At 50.1% G+C, this 21,017-nt stretch overlaps 1 protein-coding gene and 2 long non-coding RNA genes across 4 annotated transcripts in view; 2 read left to right on the top strand and 1 right to left on the bottom strand.

Annotated features, from left to right (window-relative positions):
• The window catches only part of TMCC3 (transmembrane and coiled-coil domain family 3), a 272,769-nt gene that overhangs the window by 152,976 nt on the left and 98,776 nt on the right, over window positions 1-21,017 (bottom strand). The window lies entirely within an intron of this gene.
• LOC110260796 lies at window positions 6,343-8,513 on the top strand. Its single transcript, XR_002344255.1, has 2 exons — window positions 6,343-6,615; window positions 6,911-8,513. It is a non-coding gene; the product is annotated as an uncharacterized LOC110260796 (long non-coding RNA).
• On the top strand, window positions 17,705-18,286 carry LOC110260795. The gene is made up of 2 exons (XR_002344254.1): window positions 17,705-17,891; window positions 17,994-18,286. It is a non-coding gene; the product is annotated as an uncharacterized LOC110260795 (long non-coding RNA).

Genomic DNA, 21,017 nt, shown 5'->3' with positions numbered 1-21,017 from the left:
TGACTTGTATCCGTGAGGATGTGGGTTCAATCCCTGGTCTGTTCAGTGGCTTAAGGATCTGGTGTTGCCACAAGTTGTGGTGTAGGCCACAGGTGCAGCTCAGATCCCGCGCTGCTATGGCTGTGGTGCAGGCCAGCTGCTGCAGCTCCAATTCGACCCCTAGCCTGGGAACCTCCATCGGCCTCGGGTGCAGCCCTAAAAGGAAAAAAGAAAGGAGAAAGCACTCCTGCTTACGAAGCTGTGGGATCAGTGATCCGATCCGAGCAGCCCTGTGCAGCCTGGTGGAGATTATGACCCACAAACCACAAGCCGAAGCCCTTAATTTCCAACTGGGGACACCCACGTGTTCATCAGCGCCCCAAACACCAGCCGTCATCGCAGCTCTGCGTTTCAAAACCACCTAACTCTTCCTTCTACTGCCCCTTCCTCGCCAATGAGTCAGAAAGTCCAGCTACCAATTCTTCTCACATTTCTTTTTTTTTTCTTCTTCCTTTTTTCTTTTTTTGCTTTTTAGAGCCACACCACGGCATATGGAAGTTCCCAAGCTAGGGGTCGAATAGGAGCCACAGCCACAGCGACAGGGGATCTGAGCCACGTCTGTGACCTACACCACCACTCGTGGCAATGCCAGATCCCTGACCCACTAAGCGAGGCCAGGGATCGAACCCACATCCTCGTGGACACCAGTTGGATTCATTTCCGCTGTGCCACAACAGAAACTCCCTAACATTTCTTCTTTAATAATTATTATATTTCAAAAGAAGAACACCTAAGCACAGAAAGACAGTCCAATGTGCTACCAAAAGACACATAATAAAAAATAAGTATCCCTCCCAGTGCCCTTTGCTGGAGACAACTACTGTTAAAAACACACACAAGGGGGGACGGCGATGACGAGATCAGATGCAAGTCCCTCTGGACACAGCGGGGCGAGGATTAGGGCAGGGGAGGCTCAACACCAGTGGGTCCGTACAGAGACCACTCACGATGGCCCTAGTGCGTGATGGCGAGATTGTGACACAGGATCATGGCATCGTGAAGAATCCCCGAAACATGTAGGGCGACGGGTCAGTGGGGGATGGCAGTGCTTGGGCTGGAGAACGGAAGAGCGAGGAGAGTCTGGGATAATTCCTGCAGGCCTGGCCTGATAAGCATCACTGTTCCACTGAGATTCGATTATGCAGAACCGGCTCACGAGTTCAGCTGCAGATGCGTGCACAGTACTGGGGAGACGGAGCAGACAGACAGAAAGGAGGGCCAAGAGAGAGGTCAGGAGAGAGGAGAGGCTGCAGCAAAAGCGGGCTGGTGACGCCGTGCAGAGGCTGAGTTGGCTCAGGGAGTTGCGGGAGTGGAGTGAGAGCATCACTCTCTTGCGGGACAGACAGAGGAAGCACCATCTCTGCTGCCGATGCCATAGCAAGGACAACAGAAAGCGCCCCGGAAACCTATTTTTATCTAGAGGCATATCCTGCCCCTAGGTTATATTCAGTCCCGTTCTGCGCCTGTCATTTCATGGGAGTATGTCCTGCTGTCCTGTAACATTTGCCATGCTTTCCAATGTGGAGATTTGGCAGATTTCATACAAATGGGATGCAGCTTTTTTTTTTTTTTTCTTTTTGCATTTTAGTCACATTCCCTTAAATTAGGATATGTAGCCACCTGCAGTCAGGCTGTGTTTAAGCAATATAACAACGGGGGACTGAAATGTGCCTGCACTGCTCACTTCGCTGTCTTGTTTCCATCACGGCCAAGAGAAGAGCTCTCGCTCCAGCCCAGGCTCAGAATAGGTACGTGAATGGAGCAGATTCGCCCCAGAGGACCCATCAACGTGCGAGCGGGAAGAACACGCTTACTGTCTCTTACGTGGCATCGAGATTCTGTGCAATGCGTGTTCCTTTTCTTCCTCCCGAAGGAGAATTTATATACAACAAAATGTTCAGATCCTAAACATATCTGTTGTCAGATGTGGCAAAGGCATTCACTTGGGTAAACCACACCCCTGGCAACAGAGGACACTGCCGCAACCCTCGAAAGCGACCCGCTGGCCCTTTTGAGTTAATCCTCACCTCACCCCTAGAAGCGAGTATTGATTGTTTTTTTGTTTGTTTTTTGTTTTTGCTTGTTTGTCTTTTTGCCATTTCTAGGGCCGCTTCTGCAGCATATGGAGGTTCCCGGGCTAGGGGTCGAATCAGAGCTGTAGCTACCAGACGACGCCAGAGCCACAGCAACATGGGATCCGAGCCGCATCTGCAACCTACACCACAGCTCACAGCAATGCCGACTCCTTAACCCACTGAGCAAGACCAGGGATCGAACCCGCTACCTCATGGTTCCTAGTCGGATTCGTTAACCACTGCGCCACAATGGGAACTCCGAATATTGATTGTTTGCCCTCATCATAGCATAGTTTTAAGACTTGTCTCATTGCAACCTCGTTTTGTGGTTAAGTGGATAAAGACCAAGAATCAGCCAAATCCAGCCCACTGCCTGTGTCTGTTAAGTCCCATGAGCAAAGAACAGTTCTTGCATTTTTAAGCAGTTAAAAGAAAAATCAAAAGAGGAATAAATAATACTTGGTGGCATAGGAACATTTTCTGAACTTCCAATTTCAGGGCCTGTGATCAAGTCCTCCCGGCACGCAGCCAGCTCCATTTGTTTACACATCATCGAGGGCCGCCTTTGCGCTACAGCTGCAGGGCTGAGTAGCTGGGGTTCGAGAACATATGCCCCCAGAGCCTGAAGTATTTACTACCTAGGCTGTCACAGGAAAAGTCTGCCCATCCCCGACTCGGAAACTCGCCTCTCTCTCTATCACACGTGAGGATCCAAGCTCTGGAGCTAAGGGTGAGAACTAGGTGTTCTAAGTACTGTTTTAATGACATTCCTACGAATCATACCTAAAAACCCTACTTGTTCATGAAAAGTCAAAATACTGTCAATACACACAATGTGGAAAGTGAGAGCCTCTGATAAGCCCTGCTCTAAGGGAGAACAGTCTGAGAGTTCAAAGAAAACTAAAGCATTTATATAGAGATGCCTTGAAAAACTGAAAACAGAGTTACCATACAATTCAGCAATCCCGCTCTTGGGCGTATATCCAGAGAACATCATAATTCAAAAAGCGATGTGCACCCAGTGTTCACGGAAGCATTATTTAGAACAGCCAAGACACGGAAGCGACATAAATACCACCACAGATGAATGGCTAAAGAAGATGTGGTACATTTATATACGATGGAATATTACTCAGCCATACAAAAGGATGAAACAATGCCATTTGCAGCAACGTGGATGGACACAGAGCTTGTCACACTAAGTGAAGTCATCCAGAGAAAGACAAGTATCACATGATATTGCTTGTATGTGGAATGTGTGTGTGTGTGTGTGTGTGTGTGTGTACACAAATGAATTTATTTCCAAAACAGAAAGAGATTCACATAGAAAACAAATTTATGGTTACCCAAGGGGAAAGAGGGATGGGAGGAGGAATAAATTAGGAGATCGGGATGAAGATATACATACCACTGTATATAAAACAGATAAACTGGGAGTTCTCCTGTGGCACGGCGGGTTATAGATCCAGTGTTGTCACTGCAGCAGCCTAGGTCATTGCCATGGCGTGGGTTCGATCCCTGGCCTGGGAATTTCTGCATGCCTCTGGCCAAAAATTAACTAATTAATTAATTAAGTAGATAACCAACAAGGCTCTACTATATAGCATGGGAAACTCTACTCAATACTTTGTAGTGACCTATGAGGGAAAAGGTTATGCAAAAGAATACACACACACACACACATACACATATAACTAAATCACTGTGCTGTATGCCTGAAACTAACACAATATTGTAACATTTCAATAAAAAAGGTAAAATTAAATTTTTTTTAAAAAAAGGAAAAACACAAACCAAAGCTAAGTTACAACTAATGCATAATTATTCCTCTCCTGTATCACTTTCATTCGAGGGCGAGCATCCTTAAGATCTGTTATTACTAAAACAGGAGCAGAGAAGCTATAAATACGAAAAGGGCAAAAATCAGTTGGAAAGGGTAGGGTGAGTGCTAACGTCTCACTCGTGACCTACAAAGAGAGACAGGAAAGAGAGTCTTAGAGTCACATTAAACGCCCAGCTCCGCCAGGCTAGGCTCACAAGTCCATGGGCACCTCAGGCATCCAAGAAGAAGAGCACAGGTCCCAAAGGGGGACCTGAGCCGCCACACACTGTGCTGGCTGGGGGGCTGCCAGAGGACGGGTGTGCCTGGCTGCCTGGGAAACTGCTTGGGTCTTAACCCTGGCATGCGGAGGATGCGCCCTCTGGGCTAACAAAGTGCAATGCCCTCCTCCGCGGGGAGCACCGTGAGCATGTCTATTGTGCTTTTAGGAATCATACCATCGGGAGAGATCCCTGAAGCATATGACTTTGGTCAATAACTCCCACCCGAGAAGCCCATTTCTTCCAGTTCTGTCCAACTACCTCTGCCTTCTGTAATGGAAATGCTTCTCCTTTTCACTGAATGATTTCTCCTCTGATTAAGAACCACTTTGAGGCGTTCCTGCCACGGCTCGGTGGTAACGCACCTGACTAGTATCCATGAGGATGCGGGTTCCATCCCTGGCCTCACCCAGTGGGTTAAGGATCCGGCATTGCCGTGGGCTGTGCCAAAAGGTGGCAGACGCAGCTGAGATCCCGTGTGGCTGTGGCTGTGGTGTAAGCTGGCAGCTGCAGCTCCAATTCGACCCCGAGCCTGGGAACCTCCATGTGCTGCAGGTGCAGCCCTGAAAAAAAAAAAAGAAAGAAAGAACCACTTTGATCCTCTAGAAGGAATGAGGGTTCGGATGAATGACAGACCCCAATATCTTGGGGCTTTTGTTATGCTAAGCGGCCAACCCAAGTAGGGACCAGAGTTACACTTTTTGGAAAACAACAGTGGAAACGCGGAGTGCCACCTTCTCGTGCCATCTCCTTAAGTAACGTGCTGCAGAAGTGTTAAAAACAATTATTTCAAAGGGTATCAACTTATTAGCCAGCTACCGATGTCCACATATCTACATTTGTTTGGGGGATGGGTTTTCCGTTGTTGTTGTTGTTGTTGTTATCAAAAACGTAGGGATCCTCTCCCCAGAAAAACACACATGCGCACCCCCCGCCCCAAACACACACATTCACGGGGCTTTCAGGGTCCTGGTACGTGGCTACGGAGCCCAAGTTCAAAACCCTTAACTAAGGGATGAGTGTACCTTGAGGGGCTGTAGGAGAAACACTCAAAATGACACTGTTCCCACAGTCTGTCCCCCTAGGGGCTTGCCACAGGTGCAGTGGACTGCAAACCACATTTGTGTTTTCAGGATAAAATGAATACACAGGATGTTAATTTGTAACTTAGTTGGCCTTTGGGAAAAGAATACAAGTCTTCCAGCGGAGAATGAATAAACTGGTATTCTAATATCGTGTGTGTGTGTGTGTGTGTGTGTGTGTGTGTGTGTGTGTGTGTGTGTGTGTGTGTGTGTGTGTGTGTGTCTGCCCCTGAGAGATGAATCGGCCGCTCTCCCGGGTACCATTCCCCAATTCAGCAGCGGAGATGACTTCACCCAGGCAAGAGGCAGCGGCGGGACCCCAAGAGCCGGCCCCGGGGGAGTTCCGATAACCTCTTCCCACCTTCAACCCCATCTTCAGGGCCACTGCCAAGGTCGGAGAGCAGCCCACGTGGCGGCCTCTCCAGCAGCTGTGAATGGTGCCAATTCCTTCTTCTCAAGAGGACGGATCTGCTGCTTACACTAAACCCCCTTAAACCACATCGCTCCGTGCGGCCCAAAGGGGATTACCAGTTGTCGCGTAGCTTTCATCCTTCCACCTACCCAGCAGCTGACAGGAGAGCTCAAAACGTGGCAGAAATAAGAACTAAGAGGAAAGGAACTCCCCAAGGGGCGCGTCTGCGTCTCCCTGAGGCGCTGAAAGCATCCTACACAAAAGGAAAACGCCAATCTTGGGTTTTCCTGAATTCTCCTCTGTCTTTTCTTGGCTGAAAGCATGAGACTGATAAGTCAGTGTCTGCCAACTGCCAGCTCTGGCCAGCAAAGAAAGCCAGATCGGGAAAGGCAGGCGCCTGCGCACGGGCCTGCCAGAGGGGAAACACACACACACACACACACACACACACACTCTCACACATGCCAGACGTGGGGCCGGGGGAGGAAAGAAAGGGCCGCCGCCCTTCCTGAATGTTCAGAGATAGGCCTCCAATTGTTTAGGAGGGTGGTCCAGAGAACACAGGAACTCCCGCGAGCTCAGCGAAGCAAAGAGCACATCTGCGCTCCACGGGGCCTTCAGGCCTGGCTCCACGTCCACGTCCACGCAGAGACGGCAAAGGGGTCTGCCGTCCCGTGGCACCAAAGGCCAGGCTGCCACCAGCACTCTGGGTTATCTCCCCGGGCCTGACGTCAATTCCAGGAACCCTTGGGACCAAGAGACTGACCAGCAGCAGAAGGAGACAAGAGCTTTGACCGTGCAGAGCCCCAAGTCGCCCCGGATAACTTTTTAAAATACGCATTGGTTACAATCTCCCAGTGGATCCCCACTTCCCTGAGGGTAAATTCTCGGTTCTCTAAGCTGGCCGGTAAGTCGGGTGGACCACATATTTTAATGGTCAACATAGGCACCCTTTTGAAAGTGAAAGACGGTGCCATTAATACGAATGGTGGGACAGGAGTTCCCCGGTGCCCTCGCGGTTAAGGGATCCAGCAGTGTCACTGCTGTGACTTGGGTCACTGCTGTGGTGCGGGGTCGATCCCTGGCCTGGGAACTTCCACATGTCGTGGGCGTAGCCAAAAAAAAAAAACAACCCCAAGACAAAATAATAATAATGATAATGCTGGGACCATAGCTGTAAACCAGGACTATGCCTTGACTAGGTCCAGATTCTGAGCTGACCCAAGCACTCCCGGGAGCCCAGGCTGCCTCTGACACCCGCCACTGCCACGACCTGCTTCGGTGCTCTGAGCGCCTCGCGGCAGAGACTGGGGCCCTTCAACCACAGCCTGGAAACACGAGAGAGCCGTGATCCGTCACCCGAAACCCTGGGCTCAGATGCATTTGGGAACACAGAACTTTTCATTTGCAAATGATAACATGACATGACACTGCCAGTGGATCTGGGGCAGCACCCTGTAATCGGCCACACTGAAATTCCCGCTGCACAGTGTGTGAATATTCGCACGAAGCGGCTAAATAAAGCCTCGAAATGTCCTCACATCCTTTCGGGTCAGGCTTTGCAAGTCACTGAGCTCAGAGCAGGTCTGAATTTTCTGCCAAAGTGAGGAAGAAATGTGGGGTGTCAAGAGCCTTGGGATTATTTTAATTATGCAGAAAGGGTTGCGGAGCTGTGACGGCTGACATTCCATTAATACCCATGTTCCAGGCACTGCTCCAAGTTTCTATACGATGATGCATCATGTAACATATTCTATACATATTATATTAACATATGTTATAAGTAATAGTGAGAGAGTCTATCTATAAAATCTCACTGAGTGCTCAAAACAATCCTATACACTGAGAGTCATCACCTTATTTTGCAGATAAGGAAACTGGCAGGGAACACAGAAGGGGTGGGCAGCAGACCACAAACCCCACCCGTGCTCCACCCCTGTGCTCAGCCATCACTGGGGAAAGGAATCAATGAGACCCAAGCGTGCGCGTGTTATACTCAGCAGGGTGTGCGTGAAGCGGCTCCAAAAGAAATGGCCGGGCTGGCCTTGTCAGTTCCCTGGGCTCGCTGGCCTCGAACCTCTTTCCTTTTTCGAGGCACTGCTTCTATCCCAACTTAAATGTTTACAGAAAGCACATTCAAGCGGCCCACTTCTCAGACACAGGTGCCCGCCTGGTGCAGGGTTAGGCTTCTGACCCACGTGAGGGCAAACCCAACCATTCCCTGGGACTTGGGACCTGGCATCACAAAGTCATCTTCTTTCTGGTGCCTGGACAATGAAACAGAAACATATTTCAGAGGAAGACAAGGAACGACCACAATGAGCCTAAACAGACAAAGAGAGCCCGGCATAGCCTAGAGTGTAGCCGATGTTTTCCACCTTTTCTTCTCTGTTTTTGTGTTTTGGTCATGCCCACGGCATGCAGAAGTTCCCTGGCCAGGAATCGAACCTGTGCCACAGCAGTGACAACGCTGGATCCTTAACCCACTGAGCCACCAGGGAACTCCTCTATGTTTTCTTTTTAAATAAAACACTGGCTGGCGCCCAGGAACTAGCAGGCCCAGTGGGGCTGCCTCTGCTGCTGATACACAACTGTTTACTGCCAAGTCAATTGGCAATTAAATTATCCAACCAAGGCTTCCTGTGCACCTACTATGGGCCAGGCGCTCTGCTAAGCAGATGATAGCAGTGAAAAGTAAAATAATCAAAGTGCGCGTGTCATGCTCCAGGGAGGAGATGGGGAGCAGAGAGGGTGTCGGCAGTAGGCTTAAATCAATTTGTAATTGCACCTGAAGTGGAACAAAAATTAATTATACTATTTATGAGCTGTTCAAGTTTAATTCCAACAAATTTAGATGATCAAACTAGACGACTGTGAAGAATTACTGACGCAAGCCGTAGAGATGCGAATGAAGCCTCCGTGTGCACACGGAGTCATTCTAATGCTCCTGCGTGAAGCACGGGCCATCCAGACGCACCGGTATCATGAACAGGAGATTAACAAGATTTGCATATATGGTAGGAAGGTCTGATTAAAAAGCTCAATAGTGGAAAAACAAATACAATTTGGGAGTACAGTTTCCAGAAAACACTTGGTCCAGCCAGTATCTTTTGTTCATTTAAAGCCAGGGTTAGCCCCAGTGTAAAGCTGCATTCTGCAGAAAGTACCCTGCAAAAGTACTTCTGAATTTCAAGAGAGGAGTTCCCATCGTGGCTCAGTGGTTAAGGAATCCGACTAGGAACCATGAGGTTGTGGGTTCGATCCCTGGCCTCGCTCAGTGGGGTTAGGATCCGGCGTTGCCGTGAGCTGTGGTGTAGGTCGCAGACGCAGCTCGGATCCCGCGTGGCTGTGGCTGTGGTGTAGACCGGCTGCTACAGCTCCGATTCAACCCCTAGCCTGGGAACCTCCATATGCTGCGGGAGCAGCCCAAGAAATGGCAAAAAAAAGAAAAAGACCAAAAAAATGAATTTCAAGAGATAAAAAGAATGACACTAAAGCTTTGTGACGAGAGTAAATGTGATTGAGCAGCTGTGGCAATAGAAACGCACCGGATGCCTACATGACACCCCTGTTAGCTGTGCAGGCCCGCACCCTTACTCCTTTTTTCCTTGCTAACGTAACCCCGATTTTGTTCGGGACCTTAACATGCCTGGCTAAATGTACTCCTTCCTGGCCTCCCCTGAAGTCACAGGGGCCACAGCTCATGGTTCTGGTGAATACAGTCTAAGCAAACGTCTGTTTCTGGGTCTTACTAAAAGGAGACCCGTTGGCAAGGGGAACCCTCTTCCTACCGTTCTTCACACCTGGATATAGACGTGATGCTAGAGCTACAGCCACCACGTTGTCACCACGAGGATGAAAGCCAACACGCAAGGGGCTCTGATGAGGCGCTAAACTAATCTACCTCCAGACTTCATATTAAGTGCGAGAAAAAACACACCCACTTGTTTTAACCACTATGCTTGGATTTTTCCCTTCTTTGCAACCAAGCATTACTAATAGAAGAGGACAAGACAGAAAGTTGTACTTCAAGGTTTGAACCCGGGGCAACCGTGGCTACCCAGGATGGGAATTCTCCTTGATGACCGACTCCGTGCAGGGAGCAGGAAGTAACCAAATCAGGATGGGGGGCGGGGGGTTGTTTACTCAACATCTGTCCCATCCTCTTTCTCACCAACATGCCCTTTCCCTGCCCCAGACCAAGGCCCATTTCAGTCACCTGGGCAAAACCTAATAGAAGACAAGAAAGTCCAGCTGTGTAGACAGTTTGGCTTCTTCCAGCCTCCACCTTAGAAGCAAGAGATTTCACTAGGGAGCGAAGACTTAACGTGGCCGATTCCAATTGCGCTGCCAGAACCTCCAGGCCTTTTGTGTTTTTGGTAGCAGTCGTTTTCTAGGCACTGGGTGTATTTGATACAGGGTTAGATTTACTATTTTTGGACTCAATGGCAGCTTCTTAAGTAGACGCCGCGGTGGCCGATGCGTTTCCCTTGAGCCTGGACCTCATCGTTCCCTCTTTCGAACTGGAGAAGCAGCCTATGCTTTTTCACTTTTATGTTACTCTTTGTTTGGAAATACTAAAACCTTATCTATTTAATTCTTCTAAAAAAAAAAAAGGCTTGGAGAGGAGTCACAAAGAACAAGGCAGCCTCAGCAACCTAAGGCTGGTGAGAACCAAGAGCTGAAGTTTCGTCCATGGGCAGGCAGGTGCGGGAGAGTGTGTCTCCCGCTCTAAAGTCTGACTTTTCTTCCAGTGGCAATGAGGAGCCACGGAAGGGGCTTAAGCCGTGGAAGGGACTCACATAACCCGATTATTTACTTACAACAGTCACTTGGGCCACCACCATAGGGAAGCAAATTGCAAGATGGTATAAGTTACAAGTTCGTAAGAAGCGAGGCAGGCCTGAATTAAGGCCAAGGCAGTGGAGGGATTGGAGGGGTATTAGGGAAAGAGTCTGATGCCGGATTAGATGTATGTGGAACCGGACAGGAAGGCATTAGGATGACTCCCAGATTTGCCGGGGGGGTGGGGGGGTAGCTGGTGATAATCGCTCACAGAGATAGAGACTATGCGGTGGGGAGGTGAATGGGGTGTCATGGTGGGGTGACAGGCAGTTGGCATATGCGGTTTTGTGCACAGCGGGACCTCTCTTGGAGATACATCACTGGACAGCAGATAACATGCACCAGACACGCAGATCTGAAGGGAACAAAATCTGAATGCAAAGAGAGCAATGGAAACCACGGGACTCACTGAGATCAGCGGAGGACAACGCAGGCGATGGGAAGATGCGTCCGTGAAATCGGGAAGAGCACCAACCACCGGGATGCATGAGAGCAGAGCGTCCATGAAGAAGAAGAGGGAGCAACAGGCGGCAGGGCAGGATGAGGACCATGGAGCGGGGCTGGGTTAGGGAGCACGGTGGGAAGTCCAGGGAGGAGGCTGGAAGGTCTGAGGGGTCTGCAGGGTTCACGGCCAAACCAAGGGTGGCGCTCACACTGACCCCGCAAGGCCGCCCTTCCCCAGCGCGCATGCGCTTTGACCCACCCAGGGGTCCACGTGACCCCGCTCCCCGGCCGCAGCTAACTGGTCAAGAGGGGCTCGCGGGCCCAGGTGGCCTGGAAAGGAGCCCTGGGAGCATGGGGGGCCACCCCCCGCCGTGAGGACAGGGACGCAGGAGGAGGGCGGAGGCAGGAACCGAGGCAGCAGGAGGTGCCCCAGTCCGAAAAGACATCGCGTGTTCTGGTAAATGACTGTTCGGTTAAGGCTGGTCCCAGCTGGCTTCTCTTGCTTAGAACTATAAAAATCCCCATCTAGATCCAACAAGAGAGGCAGGAATACAAACGGCTGTATTGCCTGGCAGAATGAAATATGTGCTAAATGCAGAGAGAGGGGGCGGCTGTGGGAGCTCAGGGGGAGCGGAGATTAATTTTGGCTGGGTTTAGGGAATGCGTCCAGAAGGGAGGTGGCATCTGGGCTGGCACTTGAAGGCGGAGGAGGCTTTGGGGAAGAAGGAAGGGAAAGAGTGCACTCTAGCTGAAGGACCAGCACCAGCGAGTGCCGAGGAGCAGGAAATACAAGGAGCCTGAGGGCCAACGGAGGGGGTGGCCGTGCCTCTGCCAGTCTCCTGGTCTGGTTAACTCTGGCGCTGGCACATCCTCAGGACCCCGCAAAGCCTCCCCGCCCTCCCACGGCCAGCCTGGCCACCTCCTGACAGCCCTTCCCATCCTGTAGCCAAATGCTGCCTCTGTGGGTCTGCGTCCCTCAGACGGAGGTGCCCCATCCACCTCCCTTTGTATGTCCTGGGTCTGGTGCGGAGCCTGGCACAAGTGGGGGCTCAGTACAGACTTGGCCATCTCGGGTCACCTCTACCCAGCCAGCGCATGTGCAGGGGCGGGGGGCATGTCAGCCTGAGAAGGAGCTTGGGGTCCCATTCCTCAGGCCCCCAGCAGCAGGGAGCTTGGTACGCGAGATGAGCTTGCGATAACTCCCAGGCGTGGAAACATTAAATCAACTCTATTTTACATGTGGCAACATATGCATAAAATGATCCGTTTTAGGGAGGTTGGGATTGACGTATGCACACTGCTGTCCATGGACTGGATGAGGACAGCCCAGGGAGAACTATCCGATACGCTGCAGTGACCTATCTGGGAAAGAATCTGAAAAGGAGTGGATGTGCGTACACGTGTACCTGATGCCCGCTGCCGTACACCTGAAATGGACACAACAGGCTGGGTCAACCACGGTCCAATAAAAAGGGTTTTTTTTTAAACATTAACCACTTTAATCATTTTTAAGCATACAGTTCCGGGGCAGTAGGTGCATTTATATTGTTGTGCAAACATCACCCCTAGCTTTTCACCCTTTCACCCAGGACTTTTCACCTCATTAAACACCAGCTCCCACTCCTGCCTCCCCCCCGCCCCCCCGTCCCACCCACTGGTGGCCACCAAGCTCCTTTGCGTCTCCATCAGTGTCATCGCTCCAAGTCCCTCAGTAAGTGGAATTATAAACTGGCTGACCTTTTGAAAACAACTGTGAACCTTTCCCCAGTGTTATCTCTTCCTTCTCGTGAGCTGGGCAGGGCCAGGACCATGGGTCTGGTTTTCGAGGCCGAGGAAGCCAGGGCTCAGGAAGGACAAAGATCCGTCCAGGCCTCGGCTTCAGGGGCTCACGAGGAGCCCATGCCACGTGACGTGCCAGAGCAGCCAACCCTCTCGCCCACTCCAGGGAGGCTGCTTCACATCTGGACAGTGAGAGGGCCACTACCCCACCCACGGCCACACCCGCTGGCCTTCCTCTCCGGTGCCCACAGGCGGGTGGTGTGAGCGCTACCCTACGGGTTGGCACTCGGAACAGGAGCTGGGGTGGCCACCGCAAGGCTTTAACCGTAGGCCCCGGTGTGTCTTCTGTGCTCAGAGGCTCCCTGCTCCGGAGGGAGACGGCTCGGTGAGGGCAAAGCCACTGCCAGCATGAATTAGTAATGTGCACACACGTCTGGAGCCCAGCAGAGCGGTGAGCACAGTGGAGCCACAGCAGAAAGTGCTGAACGATGACTCCTCCTCCTCCTGCCTGAGGCTCCGGCTCCTGGGCCGGCTCTCCTTCTACGCAACTTCAGGGGAAAGGCTTTGCTTTTCCACAGTCAGGTCTAAAGATGTGCTCGCTTTTGTTGTCTGCACAGCAACGGTCAACACTAATGACCCATTTGCAAACTGCCAAGAGACGCAGGGTTTCTTCAGACTGGTTGGTGTGTTTGCTGGAATTAGCAATGGTTCAAACTGTGCATTCATCATCTTCCAAATCAATGTAAAAAGCTCCTACTGAGCCTGAAGGAAACAAGTCTCAGGCACTCTGTTCCCATCGATGCCTCCTACGATAACCTATCGAGTGTTTGTGGGCACGCACACATAGGAGCTACCGTTGTTTATTGCTGTTATTATTGTTTATTGTTTACTGCTGGGGACCATAAACAATTGTTTAAATATACTGCTACTTTTTATCTGCCTCTACATTTACCTACAGGACAGAATCGAAAGCCAATTAGTCTGACCCCATGTGGCTCAGTTGTGCTTAAGCCCTAAGGAAGATTATGCCTTAGAATTTAAGAAGTTCCCTTTGGGCTGGTTTAACGATGGCAATCCGATGGCACCTTAAGACTCTGTCAGTGAACTGGAGAGGGTGGGGGGCAGGTGGAGGAGGAACCAGGGAGAATGAAGAAGAAAAAGGAGCCGGAGAGCTGGAGCTGGAAGACCTGGGTTTCCAGCCGGCCTCCAGCTTCCTACACGGTGCCCTAGGGCAAGGCGCTTCATCTGAGCCTCAGTTTCCTCATCTGGGAAAAAGGATCACAGCTGTACCCACCAAGGAGAGACAGGGTAGAGACTAAATTAAATAATAATGGCAACCATTCACTGAGGGCTTGCAATGAGCCGGGCACCTTTCTGTGGAAAGATTACTGTAAGGCACTTTACAAATACTAGTTGCAACAATAATTGTATTATCGCTGTTCTTTACTGACCCTGCATAGGGCCTCGATACATTTAGAGAATGTGGGCAGCTTTCTTCCACTTTATTCTTATTCTGACCATTTAAAATCCCACATTGAATACCAATTGTCTTATTTCCAAAATGCCACTTTGAGCCTATACAGATCTGCCTCTCTTCCGTCCTCTCGTCAAGGGAAGAGGGGACCGACTAGACCCGAGGGAAGAGGACAGGGAGCCAATATATGTTCACTGAGGCACCAAACTTCTGTGGCCAGAAAGTGAGCCATACGCTGGATGTACAAAGACAATAAGCAAGAGCAGTGAAATCTATCGCTGATTTGAGGGCTGATGGACTGGCAACGTGCAGGGTCCCCGAGGTGAAAGGCCAGCTTCATGCCCCCTCTGAGTGTGGCCAACATGCCACCCATTGCATTTCAGCCACTACCCTCCAGCGAGCAGCCTGGCCCAGGCACAAACTGGGACCCTGGCGACTCAGCCTGAGGCCCCCTTATCCTGGCCACTCTGCAAGCCATGCAAACCGTTCTTCCCCGCTCGGCTCAGGGGCATCTTAAGGACGAGCAGCAGTGGGGACCGGGCTTGGAAAGACTGAAACATCCAGACAAAAACTAAGTTACCAAAAGAGCCCACTGCAGTGGCTGGATGAGACGAAGTTACTGGGTTGGAATAAAACTAGGTTTTCCTCGCTCCCTGGTGTGGGTCACAGAAGCGCTCAAGAGACAATGACGTTCTCTATAGAGAAGCGAGGTACACTTTCTTGGCAAACACGAGGGCGGTGCGAGTCAGTGTGCTGCCCGGGTACCGGACTAGTGGCTCATGAGCGGATCCTATAAATACGCGCTCCTCTTTCGTCACCACAGCAACCCTGTGTCAGGGGACATGGCCATTTAAGGAACTTTCCCGAGGTGACACAGACAGCAGGAGGCGGGGTCCTGAGAGTTGCAGACTAAGGGAGCACCGAACACACCAAGAGGAGATACTGACACGATGAGCGCCATGTGTGCAGGGAGTGAAGGACCCTCCAGAGGCTTTTTTTTTTTTTGGCTTTTTGGGGCGGCAGCTGCAGCATACAAAAGTTCCCAGGCTAAAGGTTGAACCGGATCTGCAGCCTCCGGCCTAAACCACAGCCATCGCAAAGGTGGATCTGAGCCACATCTGCGACCTACACCCCAGCTCACGGCAACGCCAGATCCTTAACCCACTGAGCAAGGCCAGGAATGGAACCCACATCCTCATGGACACCAGCTGGGTTCACTACCCTCTGAGCCACATCAGGAACTCCCAGAGAGGCTTCAATCCAGCCTGGCCAACCAGAGAACGCTTCCTGGAGGGCGTGACCCTCAGGCCTTTTTTTAAAAAATGTGTTTTTAATACACAACAAAATACACAGATGTCAAACATTAGTTTGATAAGTTTTGACAACTGCATGCATCTGTGTCATCACTCTTCAAAAAACAAGATTTAGAACATGTCCACAGTTCCAGAAAGTTCCCTCGTTCCCCTTCCCAGTTAACGCCTCCCCTTCCCCAGTTTCTGATTTCTGTCACCATGGACTGGTTTTGTGTGTCCTTGGACTTTATAAAGACAGAATCGTCTACATGTTGGCTTTTGCTCTGGCTGCTCTCACTCAGCTGAGTCTCAAGTGACGGGCGGAGCTTTAGCGGAGCAAAGAGGCAGTAAAGCTGAGGCTGCGGGGTTACGGGCAGCTGGAGACGTGGCTGGGGTCTAGGACTGGGCAGAGGGAATCAGGGTAGGACAGAAGACCAGGGGAGAGGGCAGCCACGAGGAGCCTGGGACCTGAAGTTTGGATGCAAGGGACGCAGACTATTGCACGGGCAAAAGCAGCTAGCGAAGCCTTCTGGAGCAGCTACCAAGCCCCTGCCCAGCAGCAGGCTTACACCCTGTCCTGCACGGGTTGTAACATCTGCGACTGGATCCCCTCAAGGATGATGATCGACAATCCCCATTTTACAGATGATCAAACTGAGGCTGAGAGAGGCTATTAAGCAAAATTTTCCAAGTGATAAGCCAGGATTCAGACTCAGCCCGATTCCAAACATCCTGCTTTTTTTTTCCTCCCCAGAAGAAAGTTCCTTTGGACACAAAGGAGGGAAGAAGGCCAGCTTCGGCTACGAAGAGCTCCACGGGAAAGGCGACGAAGAGGATTAAAGGCAACTCCGCGCAGGGCAGCAGGGACGAGAGGGCGTGAAAAACTCCCCAGGGAGGATGACGGCCTGGGAGCCTGGCACATCTGGGGAGCGGGCTCCAGAAATTTCCTGGCATTCTTGCTTCTCCTTGTTGAGGGGCTGCTGACGACTCAACTCAACATCCTTGGAGAGCCACGGGCGGAACAGATTTAAAGAGATGCGGCTGCCTCCTATTTTTTGGATTCTCCTAGCAAATCAGTTTGACATCTGGGTGGACACTGGCCTTATGCCGGGTTTAAACAACTCTCTCCTGACGAAGGATATTCAGCACCCTTGCCAAAGACAAACCAACAACCCAGGCTTACTAAGAATGCTTTGACTCTGTCTTTACTAAATTAAAAAAAAAAAAAAAAACAATATACACTCTTATCCCTCATGTCTCACTTCTTCCCATCATTCTGTCCACAATGAACCTACGGCAACACAAAGAGTGAGTTTCTAGAAACTGTCCCCAGAATGACCCCCTCCCCCAACTCCAAACTAAAAATCTGCTCCGAAATGTGATAAAAAGTAATAATGATGAAAATGAAGGGCTGGCAATATTTTTTTTCTCTTTTCTTTTTTTTTTTTTTTTTTGTCTTTTTGCCTTTTCTTGGGCCGCTCCCGCGGTATATGGAGGTTCCCAGGCTAGGGGTCGAAATCGGAGCTGTAGCCACCGGCCTACACCACAGCCATGGCAACGCAGGATCCGAGCCGCGTCTGCAACCTACACCACAGCTAACAGCAACACCGGATCCTTAATCCACTGAGCAAGGCCAGGGATCGAACCCACGACCTCATGATTCCTAGTCAGATTCGTTAACCACTGCGCCACGACAGGAACTCCATATTTTTAAATTAAAAATTAGGAAAAAAAATGAGATTAACTAGCAGATTAACTAAATAGCAGATTAACTAAACATTATAAACCCCAAAAGCCCTAGAGAAAAGTGGTCTGGTTATATGGTGTGTGAAAAAAAGAGCTGGAGAAAGTCTGGGACATGCAAAAACCTGCTAACCTTTCTTAACCTTACTTAACCTCTTTTCCAGGAAAAATATTAATACGCTGCAGCCCCTAAACATGCTTTGGGAAAGGCTGCAATTATTCTCCTTGCCGGCAGAGCTTCCCCCTCATCTTCCTAGTTAATATCTTTTTCAGATGCTTGCTTAGAATGACTTCCTTTTTTGTTTTGTTTTGTTTTTTAGGGCCACACCCGTGGCATATGGAGGTTCCCAGGCCAGAGGTCGAATTAGAGCTGTAGCTGCCAGCCTACACCACAGCCACAGCAACAAGGGATCCCACCACGGCTGTGACCCACACCACAGCTCATGGCAATGCGGATCCTTAACCCACTGAGCAAGGCCAGGGATCGAACCCACATCCTCATGGATACTGGTTGGGTTCTTAACCCGCCAAGCTACAAGAGGAGCTCCAGAATGACTTCTGTATAGAAACCTTCCTTGGAACACCCAGCCCTGTCCCCAAGGCCAGGTCAGTGCTCCCCCACCATCGCAGCCATGTCCCCAAGCCTGCCCTCATCAAAGCAGGGATCCCCTGTGATGTGCCTGCTTGTTTATTCACCTGTCTCCCCAGCTGGTGTGAAAAGCTTCTCTACTCAAGGATCGGGTCTTATTTACCTATTCCTGGACCCTAACACAGTGTCTGACGATAAACATCGGTTCAATGCCGATTCACAAGTGACTGCTGATGACCCTGCAAGGAAGACCTACCACCTTTGCTATTAACCATCTGACCGTGGGAAGACAATTACCTGTTGGGGGCCGCCAAGCACAACACAGAAGGAAGATGAGCAAGCGGGATGTGGCTTGGTAGGTTTTAAAGTCTGTGCTTATTTTGAAAAGGGTCCAGAACTCATGTGATGGTATTTAAAAAAAAAAAAAAAAAGGAAATCCCTGTACATGCCACACCTGGCACCCAGCCAGGGCGGGACCGGGGGCAAGTTCCTCATCATTTCTGGGTTTCATTTCACCTGTAATCTCATCATCAGGGCTTCGGGGTTCTTAAGGTGAGGAGAGAGTTCTTTTAACTCTGTACTGTAGAAAACTCTGAAAATATGAAATAAGAAAATGAATCATTCAGGAGTAATAGTTTGAGTATTTCTTTCTGGTTTTCTAAAATTCATACAATTATCCTTTTTGTTTTATATATTCTTTTTTACAGTTTTTATTATAGTTGATTGACAATGTTCTGTCAATTTCTGCTGTACAGTCTAGTGACCCAGTGACACATGTATATACATTCTTTTTTTCACATTATCCTCTATCATGTTCCATCACAAATGATTAGAGTTCCCCGTGCTATGCAGCAAGATGTTTTATATATATATATATATTTTTTTTTTTTGGTCTATTTGTTGTTTTAGGGCCGCACCTGTGGCACATGGAGGTTCCCAGGCTACAGGTCTAATCCGACCTGTAGCCGCCAGCCTACACCATAGCCACAGCAACACCAGATCCGAGCTGTGTCTTCAACCTACACCACAGCTCACAGCAACGCTGGATCCTTAACCTACTGAGTAAGGCCAGGGATCGAACCCGAAACCTCATGGTTCCCAGTTGGACTCATTTCCGCTGTGCCACGACAGGAACTCCCAAGACATTTTATCTATTCTAATGTCTATTCCAGGGACAGCTGCCACCTCTGGGCCCCTCTGCTTCCCCTACCCCATCCGCAGCCACTCCCTGAACTCTAGGGTCCAAGGAGGGTCGTGGCATCCGGGGTTGGCTATCCCCAAAAATATCAGAAAGTGTACTGTCATGTAGGGCTTTTCACATTTGTTCCAGTCTTCTATTTTTCACTTTTGGCTACACCTGCGACATGGGGAGGTTCCCAGGCCAGGTACAGAACCTGCACCATAGCAGTAACCTGAGCTGCTGTAGCGACAACACTGGATCCTTAAACGACTGTGCCACAAGGGAACTCCCTGTTACCAGTCTTTTAAATGCTATTTAAGATTTTTCTTTCTTTTTTTTTTTTTTGGCTCTACCAGCAGCACATGGGTTCCCAGGCTAGGGGCTGAATGGGAGCTGCAGCTGCAGGCCTACACCGCAGCCAGATCCGAGACACATCTGCGATCTGTAGCTTGTGGCAATGCCAGACCTTTAACCCACTGAGCAAGGGCAGAAATTGAACCCGTATCCTCACAGACACTATGTTGGGTTCTTAACCCACAGAGCCACAGTGGGAACTCCTTAAGTTTTTTTCTTGTGAAAAATGCCAAACATAAGTAAGGTGAAGAGAAGAATATAAAGAAACCCATATACCCTCACCTTTCTGATTTCATATTCTCCCATACATAGTGTGCGTGTTTGTGTGTGCTGGGAGCATTTTAAAGCAAATACCATATTTTAAGCACAGTTTTTACCTGTCCCTTGTCCTGAGGCTGCCTACAGAAGGGACAGACACTCAGAATACATATCAAGAGGACCAAGGAACAAAGGCTGTGTTGATGCCCCATGTCACGGCCGCACACTGCTTTTTTCTCATTGACCTGCATGAAAGCGAAAGCTTCCGACTAACTGCATGACAACACATTCCAAGCACACAAAGCCTTTGATCCCTGTGGAAAACTTAGAAGGAACCAGGCAATTTTCCAGAAGCACCAGACTCCAAACAGTAATAAGCTAGGTCAAATGGACACGTCTGCCTGATACCCAGTTATTTCAGCTGTCGCCCCTGTGGCTCCTTAATTTCCCTGCTTCATGCCATCGAGATGGTGGAAGGAGTCTTTTTCACTAACTGGAACTGCCTTTTCTTTTTCCTCAAGTGAACAAAAAGGGAATTTGAATCACAGGAGTCCCAAGGGCAAGTGAGAACACAGAGATTCTTGTGGGGCTCTGGGGCCAAGGGCCGAGCTCTCTGAACGCTGACCCAGTCAGGGATGGACACACAGACGTGCCTGAGACGTGCTCCAGCCCAGGGCCTGGAACACAGCCCGCAAGCATGAAATGAATCAGAACCAAGAGGCTGGAGGCCCAGTGGAATGAGCGCCGGGGCCTCGACCCCATTAGAACGCGTTTTCCAAATGCACCACCTCAACCCAAGAGCTCCTTTCCTTCTTCCACGAACCTTCTAGGTCTCCATCCTCGGTAGATTCATCTTCACGGCATCCAGGCAATTTCACACACGCGCCTCCTGCCGCAGCACACCCACCGCATCCCCGCGTCATGAACGCTCCTGGGAATTATTTTAAACAGCAGCGTGGTTTGTAGGGGTGTCTACAAATCCAAAGATGATTCTCTGCTCTATTCTCTTCCTTTTTTTTTCTGACATCCATCTGGGGTTTTTTGGGGGGGTGTCCAGGAAACTGCTCTTTTGCTTTATCTCCACCCCCTCTTGCCAAGAGGCATCCCCCTGCCTCTAGGAACTGGCACACGCTGCTGTCTCCACACACAATGCCCACGCCCCGCCTGGCCTATTCCTGCCCGTGTCTCAGGGCTCAGATTAAGCGTCATTTATTCTAGGAAGTCTCCCTTGACCCTCTGACGGCCCTAACTTCCAGGAATTCAAGGGGCAAGACACGCGTCACACTCTGTACACGGTGACTGTCTTATGATCTGTCCGGTCACCAGAATGCAAGCCGAAGCCACTCCTCTG

This window comes from Sus scrofa, chromosome 5 (assembly GCF_000003025.6).
Source record: "Sus scrofa isolate TJ Tabasco breed Duroc chromosome 5, Sscrofa11.1, whole genome shotgun sequence".
Taxonomy (NCBI): Eukaryota; Metazoa; Chordata; class Mammalia; order Artiodactyla; family Suidae; genus Sus; species Sus scrofa.
The sequence above is the reverse complement of the archived record's forward strand: the minus strand, read 5'-3'. Positions and strand labels throughout refer to the sequence as shown.